Raw genomic sequence first — 15,621 nt, forward strand, 5'->3', positions numbered from 1 at the left:
TAATCTATTGCCTAAAAATCGAACTACAAAATGACTACAAAATGAATACAAAATGACTAACTACTGGCTACAAATTGACTAACCACTAGCTAACCAAAATGAGGCCCTAAGCCTTCTTATTTATACAAATTGAGGACCCCAACAGTCCTCCTAAACTTTAGGGACTCAGCTGCCCAAAACTTGTAGTTAACAACAGTCCTACTTGACTTGCTTGGCTGCCCTTGTGCTAATTGATTTGGTGGCCCTTGAACTCCGAGCTGATGGTGGAGAATTCGAGGTAAGGGCCCATAAATGAAGGGTACACCTTCCTACAAATCCTCTCCCTTGTTCTCCCACGAATTTGGCTGCCAAGTGCTCATTAAGACCTTCAATTTTGTCTCCAAATTGACCAAAAAGGCTACACAAAGCACCCATTAGACTTGTTGGCATAATGACTAACCCAATTCACTCTATTAGCATAAATATAATAAAAAACATGCAATAAACTAATGAGAATGGTGGATTAAGTCGAATTAGGAGGTTGAATGAGCCCAAATAATTATCCATTTTTGGGGCTCATCAATGCCTGCCATAATGTCATGGTCTGTAAGGGAAAGAACCTTCACCCCATTCCTGTAGGCTTTGTCCACGACAGCCAAAGAAGAGATGAACCCATCACTACAACTGCCGTGTGAATGCAACTCAAAGATAACATGATGCTCTTGGCATCTCAGGCTTTTGGACAAATCCTCATTGATGACCACATCCGAAGGTGATGCAAGGCCCATGTAAAACCATTCCTGGATGTATTTGGTTTCCATGGAATGTTGTCCTGCACTCTTCTTCTTCTTCTTACCACTCTTCTTCTTCTTCCCGTTACCCATTTATTATTAGTCATAGGCAAACCTATATATTTTTGTTATCGTGTAGTTGAGGACGATACATGGTAGTGAGCACCTACCAGTGAGATAAAGCCACAAACAATTCAAAAAGTAGTGCATTTTCCTTTCCATGGTTACTTCCAGTTAATAAAGTGCAGGAAATTGAATTTGTCAGCATGCCCATGCTTGAATGATGGCATCTGGCTCCAAGAAGGTAGTGTTGTAGAATGACAAAAACTAATAAAGGAAATGAGAATAACAGTTGTGCCTTGTAAGCAAGGAGGGATTAGCTCCATTTGAGGTTCTCATGAACAGGACATGAATTCAAATTTTTAAACAACTTGAGGTAGAATTTTTTTATGTCTTTGCATGTACCATTTTAGATTGGGAATCTACCTTTGAGTTTCTCTAAGATATTTTAAGCTCACTATTTTTAGCCTAATATATGTTGAAAGTTGGTCTTAATTGTTGCTCCAAATCCTACCATCAAGGCTTGATATTGTTTGTAGAAGAAGATATTGCATAATTTCTAGTGATAGAATTGAAGTTCACACTCTTTATTTTCTAGCTATTAAGAAAAATGGATAAGATTGAAAGAAAATTGGAGTTATTGAGAACTGTAATCATATCCACTACTGATAGCACAATCAAAAATCAGTAAAAACATTATTACTGACATTCAAAAATGTATACAAAATGCACAAGAAAAGATAGAATTTTTGTAGCTTGAATCTCATCTTCAGCAAGAAGAATTACAATAGTGGAGTCATCATTCTGAACCTGTATATGTTCAAAACATTGAGACAGACTCCCATCAACTATAAAAATATAAATTTGAGGTTGATTTACATTCAGTTCCTAGTTCAAGAGCAGATTTCCATGTAGATGAAAAAGTTCAATCTGCATTTCCCAAGCCCATCATCAGACCTTGGGAAGCGCTTGTCCATAACAAGCACAAAAATGGTCTTGGATATGACTAGGATGTGTCCTTTCATATTTCAGATTACTCAAAGCCCATCCAGTTTCAGAGTGTTGGATTCCTTCATGACAGTTCACCTTCACCTGTTCTAGATTCTTCTCCTTCACATTCGCAGCTAAAAGTTTTTAAATGCCAACACTGTGACTGAGTTGGCCGTATGAAAGATCACTGTTTTGATCTTCATCCATGTGAGCACTGTTATAAAACCACTCATTCTTTAGATAGATGCTTCAAAAACAAGCCTTCTGCAAGAACAAATATTCATCTTGGATGGATCGCTTCTTGGCAATGGGTTTCAACAACCAAGAAGATATTTCAGTCATATGTCAGAACTTGTTCTAGAGAATTGAACAATATTGCAATTGAGTTTTCTCCATCATCTCACCTTGTATCTGACAGGGGGGAAGTGATGGTCATCTACAAGCTTCAAAACCACATCAAGTGAGCATGAGCCACAACCTGCCATACTGGATTCATAGTTCTAGCCAGAGATAAAGATGCCCCTGAGCATGCCTTCAGTTGATGATCATCTTTAAGCCATCTATGTAGGGTTGAGACACCCCTTCAAAGAACTGGGGACACTTCCTCTAGCAGAAGACTTCAACTTTTTGCAAATTTTGGAAGAGTTCCAGGAATTTCATTAAGCATTCTAGAGTTGGTGGTCATCCTTAAACCATCACAGGTTGAGACCTCCCTTTTCAGGTTGAGGTTCTCCCTTTTCATGCGGGGTGAGACCCAAATTTCAAGGTTGAAGGTTTCCCTATTCAAAACATGAGGAACACTTCCTCTAGCAGAAGATCTCAACTTCATGCTAGATTTGGAAGAGTTCCGAGAACTGCACTAAGTGTTCCAGCGTTGGTGGTCTTCCTTAAACCACCCCCCTTATACCAACATTTCAGAGAGCACATTCAACGTAGTGCTACCATGCATTTTTGCACATTTTGTATTACAACTCTCTTCTTAGACTCATACATACCCCTTCTAATTAAGGGGGGGAATGTTGGACACCTAATCCTCTATGGGTTGGTGTAGAACGTGAACAACCACTGAATTCCAAGAGACCACTTGGAATATGAATCCAAGGGTGACACCATATACTATAAATGTATATCATGTCAATAATATATGCAATCTAATGTTGATTTTCCACATTAATTGTTTGCATTCCATGTGAGTTTAACAATAATTGCAGTTGGATTTTTAATATTTATAGGTTTTTATGAAAGTCTCAGTCCGTAACTGCGTTTGTTCTTTTTCTCTAGCGCCCCACCCTTGTCCATGATCCCGTGGATGAAGAAAATGCTCAAACTTCAAAATTCTTGGATCAGCTTGAAACCAACGCAAAAGCATAGATCTCATTGCTTGGAATCCAACGTAATTTATTTCATTTAAATCCAACTTCAGATGCTCCCAGAATCACATTCTATTCGTTTTAGGAAACAACTAAAGAATTGAATTTTGAGTTGCAGGAATGCCTAGTCAGTGATTTGTACACTAACTGGGTCATGACTTGGCAAGTTTGACTAGACCTTCATTGGCTAATGAGTGGTTGACACTTAGCACTATTTGACTGGTTGACACGTGGCTGTTTTTTCCTGGTTACTATTTTCTGTGGTGGCCCAAAAAGGGAGTACCACGCAGGCCAACCATTAGTTGCCACATGGCCTCCTCGTGGTGGACTAAAATTTGTTAAGGGTAGAACTTTTGTCCACAAGAATCGAACCCGAGACCTCATGTATATCAACAAAGCACCTTTACCAATCCACTTATCCATTATATCTTGTTAACAAACGTTCCAAATATGTATTTAAGATTAACAAGCACGCCATTTGTGGAGGGGTCGGACTAAGCCCTAGTCCTCGGCCCTCCAGCACCATAGGACCATAGGCGAGGGCCAGGGGATAGGGCTTATCTCGGCCCATAGTCGTGGTACCATGCCACCAATGTTAACCAACACTAAAATGAAGAGGCACGACGAAGAATGGGGCTCACCCCAGGTTGTATGACCCGCATATGACTACATCCGCTAAGGAAAGGGGCGTGTAAATTTGTTTTCCCTTGACCCTGAATCTTCGACAACTAACGTGGTCGTATGGAGTCACATGACCATAATATTCGGAAATGGGGGCTAAATGTAGATTTTAACTGTCCTATAAATTCGACTGTCGATCGGGAATGTAGGCCAGGTTTGCATGTTGTTTCCGCGTTCGGGGCACACAGGCCGGTTTTAGTTCGAATTGTAGGATTATTAACAGCAGAATTGGGAAAAAACTCAATTTTTGGCCAAATGAGGTGAAAAAAGAGTCAAAAAATGGGTTTTCAATAGTGCTAGATCCATTGGAGACATTAGTTTTGCTATTTGAGCTTTGTAAAATCCAGAAATAATACTTTTGAGTATGAATTTAGATCTCTTATCCAATTTTTATTGCAAAATTTTAAAGCTAACTTTATTCAGTTTTCTTTTCTGATCTTCCAGGTCATAGAGAGCGTAAGGAGAGACATTCTCGGTAATAGTGTGTTAAGTTATGGTATGTTCTATGCTTATAACAGTTTACTTATTTTTCTTATTATATTCCACCGATTAGCAATCACATGTACATAAAGTAAAGTGCAGATAGAACATTAAACGATCGACAGAAAACAAGCCAAGACAAGAGACACAAGATGTGGCGGCTAGCCAGGGACAAACCCGACAATGTGTGGGGAAACCTTTTGATCAAATCTTCTTTTATCTTCAATAATTCAGCAGAGAGAAATAGTACAATAAATCTGATTCATATCAGCAGTAGCAAACCCTAGATCAGTAGCATCAGCATTAGCGGCTTCATTATCGAACTAGGGCAGACGATATCTCACAAACTGACCGCCGGATTGACTTCATTCCACCACCAAAAGTTTCGGCTTCCAGAGGAGGTTTAGATGAACCTACAACGCAGTTCATATGAGGAGATCTTCTAGGCCACGCAAGTCAATCTTTACTTCTGCAGTTGCAGCGTCAGTTTCAGCAGTTTCCGGCTTCAAACTAGGGCAGTCGATATCTTGCAAACCGTTCATCGGATTGACTTCATTCCACCACCAAAAGTTGTGGCTTTCAGAGGAGGTTCAGATGAACCTACAACACAGTTCCAAAGAGGATATCTTCAAGGCCACGCAAATCAATCTTTACTTCTGCAGTTGCAGCATCAGTTTCAGCAGTTTCCGGCTTCAAACTAGGGCAGTCGATATCTTGCAAACCGTTCATCGGATTGACTTCATTCCACCACCAAAAGTTGTGGCTTTCAGAGGAGGTTCAGATGAACCTACAACACAGTTCCAAAGAGGAGATCTTCAAGGCCACGCAAATCAATCTTTACTTCTGCAGTTGCAGCGTCAGTTTCAGCAGTTTCCGGCTTCAAACTAGGGCAATCGATATCTTGCAAACCGTTCATCGGATTGACTTCATTCCACCACCAAACGTTGCGGCTTTCAGAGGAGGTTCAGATGAACCTACAACATAGTTCCAAAGAGGATATCTTCAAGGCCACGCAAGTCAATCTTTACTTCTGCAGTTGCAGCTTCAAATTCAACAGCTTTCGGCTTCACATGTGTGAGAGAGAGAGACCCATTTCAGCGCAGTAGAGAAGAGACTCACATCTGCACAGTAGAGAGAGAGATGTGATGAGATGAGTGATTCCAAATGAGGAAAAGTCCTCTTATATTTATACACAACGTTGGTGGGTGAATAGATGCGACTGTTGGGCTTCTGAGCCTACATGAGTTGTAGGTCGGCTTGATAATAATTCCATAATCAAAATAAATTCATATCTCCATGAATACTTATCGGAATTGGATGATCTTTATATCAATCCTACACCTCTCGATGAGAGGAATCTAATAAATATATTATTAGCCATGAATAAGATGACCTACATGAAGTTTTGCCCTGGTTGCCAATTTTAACACTCCCTCTCAACCATGGAGAACTTCATTTGCAATCTGTCTATCGGTCGTTACTATTCATCCATCAAATGCACTACCTTGTACAGCCTGACCCTTGCCCTGCTCTGCTCTATTTTTCCTGTTCTGCTTTGTCTTGTTCTGCCCTGCACTGACCTGTACTGTTTTGTTCTGTTTTGCTCTGCTCTTGCATTGTTCTGTTCTACTCTACTTTTGTCCGAATTATGAAGAAGAAGAAATGATCAAGGATGTATCATACTGACTCAAAGTCAGTCTCAGAGTATGTACCACTGGTCCCAGACCAGTCTCAACCAACCCAAAGTCAGCATCATAGTGAGTACAACTCCAGTGGTCCCAGACCAATATCATCCTCCACTGACTCAAAGTCAGTCTCAGAGTATGTACCACTGATCCCAGACCAGTCTCAATCGACCCGAAGTCAGCGTCATAGTATGGTACAACTCCTACCACTGGTCCCACAACAGTATCATTGATCCCAGATCAATGGAGGTCATCCTAGCGTAGGGAGTACGGTAGTTACAACGATGCGTCCATCGGTACTACTATGGTCCCTAACTTCATTTCCCTACTCATTGATCAGATGAGAGGTACTTCCCATGAGTCCCAGACTGCATGGGTAGGATGCCTCGACAGGAGAACTAATCAATCCTATCCTCACAGGAGAACACATCAATCCTGCCACAATTTCCATGGAGAACACATCAATCCAGGCCTCACAGGAGAACACATCAATCCTGCTACAATTGCCATGGAGAACACATCAATCCAGGCTGCCATGGAGAACACATCAATCCAGGCCTCACAGGAGAACACATCAATCCTGCTACAATCGCCATGGGGAACACATCAATCCAGGCCTCACAGGAGAACACATCAATCCTTCTACAATCGCCATGGAGAACACATCAATGCAGGCCTCACAGGAGAACTAATCATCCTGCTACATAGGAGAGCGAATCTTCCTGTTCCACAAGAGAGCGAATCATCTTGTCCCACAAGAGAGTGAATCATCTTGTTCCAGTGTGCACCACCAGGGGAGGGTGAGTCACCCTGTGGTCGTATGTTGCTCCAGTAATAACCGCAAGCCTTCAGAGCTCCCAGAGCTGAATGTATGCAACATGCAGGACCCTTGTACAAGGGTTTCTTACTGACTCCAAGTCATTTGGGAAAATCACAGATTAGATCTTTCCTCGGGGCTTTGACAAGGTGTATCAACCTGTACATCATCTTAATGCGATGGAGCCTCCTTGCTCATCAACTTACCATATCCCAGATGATGTCTATTTGCTGGAGCAATTGACGAATACGGGATTCCTCAATAATCGAATCCCACCTCTGGTTGTTATAGAGAATCATAGTGGTACACAATGTAAATCCAAACAACTCACTGAAGAGCTTTCGCAACCAGATTGCCTCACACGAGGTTATGCTAGCAACAATATATCCTGCTTCGGCGGTGCTCAAAGCCACCGACTTCTGCTTCCTGCTCATCCAGGATATCGAAGCAGATCCCAAGGTGAAACAGCACCCGGAAGTGCTCTTACGGTCCACCACACTACCTGCCCAATCAACATCAGTATATCCGAGTAGTCTCACATCTTCGGCAGTGTATCTTAATCCATGAGAGATTGTGTACCGAAGACATCTCAGAAGATTCCTGGCATCAATCTAGTGAGGCTCAACCAAATATGAGCTCACAATGTTAACTGCAAAACATATGTTCGGACGGAGGTTCACTAAGAACATCAATGCGAATGAGTTTTTGAAACTTAGATGCATTTCCCAAGACTGGTCCGACATCACTACCATATAACTTCTAAAAGTTAAGATCCTCGAGGTAGTCACAGGCTTGCAATCCATCATACCGAATCTTTCCAATATATTTACCACATATTTTCCTTAAGATAAGAAAATTTCCCTTGGCTTCTGCCACACTTCAAGTCCTTGGTCCTTCATTTCAAATTCAGAAGCCATCTCCCTCTTACATTTGTGAATGAGAGGGTTTGCACCTGTTAGAAAGAGGTCATCCACATACAACACCAGTATGAGAGGCTTGTCATCTTCAACCTTAAAGTAAAGGTTAGGATCGGCTTCACTCCTAGTGAATCCCAGCTTCATCAAGTAGCTATCGATCTTCTCATACCATGCTCGGGGTGCTTGCTTCAGCCCATAGAGAGCCTTCTTCAACCTGCATACATGAGATTTTCAATCATAAATCTCAACTCCTTCAAGTTGCTCCACATAGACCTCTTCCTTGATAGAACCATGCAAGAACGCGGTCTTAACATCCATCTAATGTAGGTTCCATTCTTGTGAAGCCACAAGGGCTATGATCGAGCGGATGGTCATATATCTGGTAACAGGTGCAAATATCTCATCATAGTCTATACCTTCCTTTTGGGAGAAACCTCGAGCAACAAAACGATCCTTATACTTTTCCGTGCTTCCATCTGCTGCATGCTTTATCTTGTAAAGCCATTTGGAAGTAACAACAGTCTTGTCCTGGGGTCTGGGAACTACTTCCCAAACATCATTCTTTATGATAGACTCATATTCTTCGGTCATAGCATCCTTCCATACTTGATGCTTGACAGCATCTGAGAATGACGAAGGCTCATTTTGTATGATCGTGCTCATGAAGGTCAGGTATCCTTGATACCTATAAGGTTTCTTACTTTCACGAAAGGTTCCTCGGGGTGCAGCATGTCCTTCAGCATCATCAAGTAACCCCTTAAGCCATGAAGGCCTCTTCCTAGAAGAGAAAGGCTCATATGGAGGAGGATCAATCGTATCCATGGGTTCTTCTACATCAGGCATTGATTCATCATCCTTTTCTTACGGTTCCCTTCTCTCGGCTTCTTGAGAGCTCCTCAAACTCAGAAGATTGTTCACCTTGCTGAGAGCCATATCTTCGTCAAAGGTGACATCATGACTAATTATGACTTCCCTTTGACTGGCTACATAGATTCTATAGCCTTTAGTATTTTCACCATAGCCCACGAAAATTCCCTTCTTTCCAGATGCTCCCAATTTATTTATTTTCTCTTTCGGCACATGAAAGTATACAGGGCTTCCAAAAATTTTAAAATGAGAAACATCAGGTTTCTTACCGGTGAATTTTTCTTCAGGAGTCTTGGAACCCAATGCTTGATGAGGGCATCGATTTTGTACATATACGACAGTGTTTGCAGCTTCAGCCCATAGAAACTTAGGAAGACTTTGATCATGTAGCATGGCCCGGACAGCTTCCATAATTGTGCGGTTCTTCCTTTCTGCCACACCATTTTGTTCATGAGTATATGGTGTAGTAGTCTTCCTCTTGATGCCAACCTCTTTACAAAAATCATGGAACTCATTAGATTCATATTCAATCCCATTGTCAGTTCTTAAGATCTTGATCTTCTTTTCGGTTTGATTCTCGATTAGGGCTTTGAAGTGTCGGAACCAAGGGAACACTTCATCCTTCTTTTTCAAGAAGTATATCCAGGTCTTTCGAGAATGGTCATCTGTAAAAGTGAGATAATATGAGTATCCTCCCAAGGAGTTCACATGCATCATACCTGATATGTCTGAGTGAACTAGTTGTAATATATCGGAGGTCTTGCTTTGACTTGAAGGGAATGGTCCCTTGTTGAGCTTTCCTTCGGCACATCCCGGACATACACCTTCTTTCTCTACTTGGAATTCAGGCATCCCTGTTACCATCTGTCTTACATCAGGTAGAGCTTTGTAATGAAGGTGGGCAAACCTCCGATGCCAAAGTTTGGACTAAAGAGTTGTGTCACAAGACATGATACCTAGCGGACTTCCATCGACCTGATATAATGAATCAACAATAAATCCAAGAGTAAAGGCATCTTTAACATTATATACATACCTTGCCATTGCTGAAGGTTACCTTGTAGCCTCTGGCTTCCATTGCCAAGATGGACACCAGGTTCCTTTTGAGGTCAGGTGCATTTAATGCATCCTGGACTTTCTAGCCTTCTTGAATGGTTGTCCTCTTCCTTGATCTCCAGCTCTCCTCTCACCTTTGCAGTTGAATTTGTCATTCCTTTGATTTGCTATCAGAGGGATTTTGATCATCGTCCCGGTGTGAGTCCTTTCTTCTCTTTGCATGAGAAGAAAAGGCAGCAGGAGGACCTTTACGCATGAGCATTTCTTGCACTTTTTCCCTTGTTTCTTCTTGAATGCATCTAGCCATTAATTCCTCGAAACCAGGAATTACATTATAGTTCAGAAGAGTAGTCTTGAACACATACCATTTAGATGGTAATCCTTTAAGAGTTGTGAGTGCCATTTCTCTGTCAGTAATAGTTTCCCCAATAGATAGGAGATCGTTCTTGATCTCGGTGATTCTTAAGACGTATGCTTTCATACTTTCATCTTTACCCTTCTTGATTTCCCTCAGCTTATTTCTACGAAACAAAACTTGATTTGCATAATTAACTTTAAATAAACTCACCAGTCTATCGTAGATTTCCTTGGAGGTGTCCAGTTCAGAGATGTAGGCCACCAAGTGCTTGACGATAGAGTCCTTGATGATCTTCTATTGTTTTGACTTCTCCATTTTTCCATTTGTTCCACGCAACAGCGGATGCATTTGATGGAGGCTCAACAATATTGCCTCTCACATGATCCAACACTCCTTGATTCTCAAGGGTTAGATCGATAGACATCTTCCATCCGTGATAGTCAGTGTTCTCACGGAGCTTGTCTTCGACAGGAAAGAGTGTTGAGGACCCCATAGTTCTTTTAGGATAGCCTTGCCAATCTTCTCTTCAATGATTGCTCTTGCTCTTGCTCGGGCTTTGTCTTCACCTCAACTCTGATACCATGTTAAGTTATGGTATGTTCTATGCTTATAACAGTTTACTTCTTTTTCTTATTATATTCCACCGATTAGCAATCACATGTACATAAAGTAAAGTGTAGATAGAACATTAAACGATCGACAGAAAACAAGCCAAGACAAGAGACACAAGATGTGGCGGCTAGCCAGGGACAAACCCCACAATGTGTGGGGAAACCCTTTGATCAAATATTCTTTTATCTTCAATAATTCAGCAGAGAGAAATAGTACAATAAATCTGATTCATATCAGCAGTAGCAAACCCTAGATCAGTAGCATCAGCATTAGCGGCTTCATTATCAAACTAGGGCAGACGATATCTCACAAACCAACCGTCGGATTGACTTCATTCCACCACCAAAAGTTTCGACTTCCAGAGGAGGTTCAGATGAACCTACAATGCAGTTCAGATGAGGATATATTCTAGGCCACACAAGTCAATCTTTACTTCTGCAGTTGCAGCGTCAGTTTCAGCAGTTTCCGGCGTCAAACTAGGGCAGTCGATATCTTGCAAACCGTTCATCGGATTGACTTCATTCCACCACCAAAAGTTGCGGCTTTCAGAGGAGGTTCAGATGAAACTACAACACAGTTCCAAAGAGGATCTCTTTAAGACCATGCAAATCAATCTTTACTTCTGCAGTTGCAGCGTCAGTTTCAGCAGTTTCCAGCTTCAAACTAGGGCAGTCGATATCTTGCAAACCGTTCATCGGATTGACTTCATTCCACCACCAAAAGTTGCGGCTTTCAGAGGAGGTTCAGATGAACCTAAAACACAGTTCCAAAGAGGATATCTTCAAGGCCACGCAAATCAATCTTTACTTCTGCAGTTGCAGCGTCAGTTTTAGCAGTTTCTGGCTTCAAACTAGGGTAGTCGATATCTTGCAAACCGTTCATCGGATTGACTTCATTCCACCACCAAAAGTTGCAGCTTTCAGAGGAGGTTAAGATGAACCTACAACGTAGTTCCAAAGAGGAGATCTTCAAGGCCACGCAAGTCAATATTTACTTCTGCAGTTGCAGCTTCAAATTCAACAGCTTCCGGCTTCACATGTGTGAGAGAGAGAGACCCATTTCAGCGCAGTAGAGAAGAGACTCATATCTGCGCAGTAGAGAGAGAGAGATGTGATGAGATGAGTGAGTCCAAATGAGGAAAAGTCCTCTTATATTTATACACAACGTTGGTGGGTGAATAGATGCGACTATTGGGCTTCTGAGCCTACATGAGTTGTAGGTTAGCTAGATAATAATTCCATAATCAAAATAAATTCATATCTCCATGAATACTTATCGGAATTGGATGATCTTTATATCAATCCTACACCTCTCGACGAGAGGAATCTAATAAAAATATTATTAGCCATGAATAAGATGACCCACATGAAGTTTTTCCCTGGTTGCCAATTTTAACATAGTGAAATCCTTTATTCATTTAGAATGTGAATTTAAAAAGACAAAGTGAAAGGATTTGATCTCTATCTTCAAATTGTGGTTCTCAAAAATCTATTTGTTCTCCTTCTTCTCAAATATTCATTCTCTTTGTACATCTTCCTGCAAATGATTAGTGAGATGAGTGGCTCTTACTACACCACCAATAAATAAAATTGCAAATAAAATGAAATCTAACTTAAAAACTTTAAAAAAACACATCACCAAACTTGGTTTTATACATTAATTCTATCCTACTCTACTCTACTGGAAATGGAAGAATTGATCAAGTTTATGCATATTTCCAGTGTAACCATGTGCGTAACAAGAGTAAAAAGATATTCATGCTTATTTTTGAAAAATATACATTAAAACACATCAAAGCATGAAAGACAAGTTGTTTTGATCATACAATTAAGAAGTAAGGAAGAATGGAAGAGTGATGTGACTTGATCCTTGATTGGAACCATCGTTCAATAAGGCCATGACATTCCTGATTCCTTTCTTGGTTTAGACCAAATTGAATATCCTCCTTTATTATGCATTCCCCAATCTTAGATTCTAGTGGTTTCTCCCCATCAAAAGTATTGCATGATTCTTTAGTCTCTTCAATCAATTGACAAGACAAATCAAAAGAAACTTGAATATCTTCTTGTGGAGGTGGAGAGATAGAAAAGTTTTTGCATGTAGTTAAAATATATGCTTCCTAAGAGGTAGATCCCAGTTGTTTCTAAAATTCAAGAAAGTTCTTGGAAGAAAATTTTTCAAATTCTTAATTGTCTATGAATTAATCCAAATGGTTGATAATTCCTGTCATGCACACAGATTAGTAAAATATTTTGAAAAATTATCGAAATCTAATATGCATCCTAAATGATTTTAATATGATTTTAACCATGCATCTAAGAATGAATACAACTATAATGAGTTGTCTAAACTTTCAAAATAAACACCTATGTATGCCTCCTCGGCAATGACGCCAAAATTTTGGGTGATTTAAAGTGAGTTAAATCCCTATCATTAATTTTCAACTCGGGGTTCGTAAACTGATGAGGTATACCTGTACTATATGTACTAGGTGGTTATTTATCAAAATAGATTAATCTAATGCAATTAAAACTAATTACAAAACAAATTAAATCAATCTAATCCAAACCAAACCAAACATAAAGAAATTAAAATCACACTTGCATAAAAGAAATCACACTTGCTTGAAAATGAAATCACACTTGCATAAATGAAATCACACCACACTTGCATAATTGAAATCACACCACACTTACATAAATGAAATCACACTTGCTGAAAGGAAAAGAACTCTTGCATAAAATGAAAACACACTTGCTGAAAATAAATGAAATAACATAACTATACTATATTACCAATATGTACAAAGGTATGAAAATTTTGGTTGATGGGGGCCCTCCATTCCTCAGAAAGCACATTGAACAACTATCACATCTTGGAGATCAAAGTGGCAATATGTATTTCATAAAATGAAGTTACAAGATATTACAAGAATTCTCTATCCTCACTTTACAAATCACATCTTGGATGGAACTTGGAACCTCCAACTAACAACTAGCAACTAACTACTAACTTGTAACCAACACTAATAGCTCTAACACCTAACCAGCTAACAACCTTGCAACTAATACTTAACCAACACTAACACCTAACAAATAACAACCCTTTGTATGAAGGGTTCACTCCTATTTCTACAAAAATTGAGGATAACTATTAAATAAATATAGATCCTTAGATCTCTCCTAAATCCACATTTATCTCTTGTGGTTACAACCAATCACCTAAAAATGTAAGATAAAAATCCTCTCATCCATGATTCTTCTCCTTTGAATGTGCATAGTTAATGATCTACATGTTCTACAATTATTCCACAAATCTTTATGACTTGGAATTTGAAATTCGAATTTGTGGTTGGGTGGCCAAATAGGACCCTTCTAGAATCTCCAAGTAGGCCTACAATATCACAAAATTCATAACACTTTTAGATACATATGAAAACATGTTAATTTCGTAATATTTAATCACAAATTCTCTTAAAATACTTCAAATCAATGACTTGGAAAATAATAATGATAAACCCATATGATCCTGAAAATGGTTACTTAATGTAGGGTTATGGGGCTGTAGAGTTACAAAATGAGGGTAGAATGATGGAAATGTGGGTGAAAGTGGATGACATTTTGGAGACCCAACATACCCCCCAACCGAAGATGTTGCATGTCCTCATGTAACTATTGCATTGATTCCCTTAATCATAAGTTCATTTTATTGAAAATTTTTGCTTTTATATGAGCTTTGGCTTTGTATTGAATCTCCTTTAACTTTTCATAATCATATCATTTGACGATTTTATTCTTTTTGCAAAGTGTACTTTGAAATATTGAAAAAGAAATTAACTCAGACAAATAGATAAAGCACACATAATAAACCAGACACACAATATTGACGGAAAAAGCTTCAGCCTCATGCTTCCTTAGGTATTCTCTCTCATTTTCATTCTCAAAATAATTGAATATAGTGTTACAAATAAATAGATGAGAGATAGTGTTCTCAAGATAGTGCGTGCTATCTTAGACACTTTTGGTTGAGATAATTTCTCCTTTGGTTGAGATAATTTCTCACCAAACACACACCAATATAGGAGTTACCTAAACTAACTCCTATCTTAGAGGAACAACCCAAGAGTTAGGCACAAATTCCTAACTTGGAATATTTAATTAATTTATTTATTTTTGGATTTATTATTGTTTTATGAGAGAGGCTAACATTCCCCCCTTCAATGATAAATCCAAAATAAGAACGAGGAACCATCTTCCAAGTTCTCATGTTGATCCTCAAAAACATTGCCCGGAAAAAACCGCCAAATCTGGATGCTGAAGAAACTGCAATATGAAGAGACTGAGTCAGTTGCATGACTGATTCATCTCTAAATGATGCTTGACAACTCCATCATGTGCCAAGCCGCAAAAGGATCCAACTGTCCTTTGCTTGAAAACAGCATCTGGTGTCCACTGACACAATTTGATGAACGCCCACTGGCGTATTTGCTGATGATGATCGCCCATTGGCTGAAGATGTCGAAAAACAACTCAATGTTGCTTTTGCTATGATGAAAGCTACTCACTGCTGCTTTGGCTGTCGATTGCGCACTGGCGAATTTGCTGATGCTCACTGCTGATGACAAATGCCCACCGGCTGATGAAGATGCCCACTGGCTGCTTTGCTGCTGTTGTCGAGACTTTCAGTCTGACAACCACTTGTCAATTTCATTGAAATTTTCTCCCCTTTTTCAGCTGAAAGGAGAGACAATCTTCTCCAAAATATATTTGAACTCCCCCCCTTCAGGTGTAGGAGAGTTTCACTGTTGTACTCCCTCGTTCAACTGCATGAGAGTACCATCATCATTTCACTGCTGGCTGCACTATGTGTGATTGTAGTCGGTTGTAGAACTGAGACAATCTTTTGACTATGGATGACCATTCCCAAGGATCGATCCATTCATAATGTATCTTCAATCT

This window comes from Pinus tabuliformis, chromosome X (genome assembly GCF_031772625.1).
Source record: "Pinus tabuliformis cultivar Carrire ecotype Pingquan chromosome X, CPIR1, whole genome shotgun sequence".
NCBI classification, from domain to species: Eukaryota; Viridiplantae; Streptophyta; class Pinopsida; order Pinales; family Pinaceae; genus Pinus; species Pinus tabuliformis.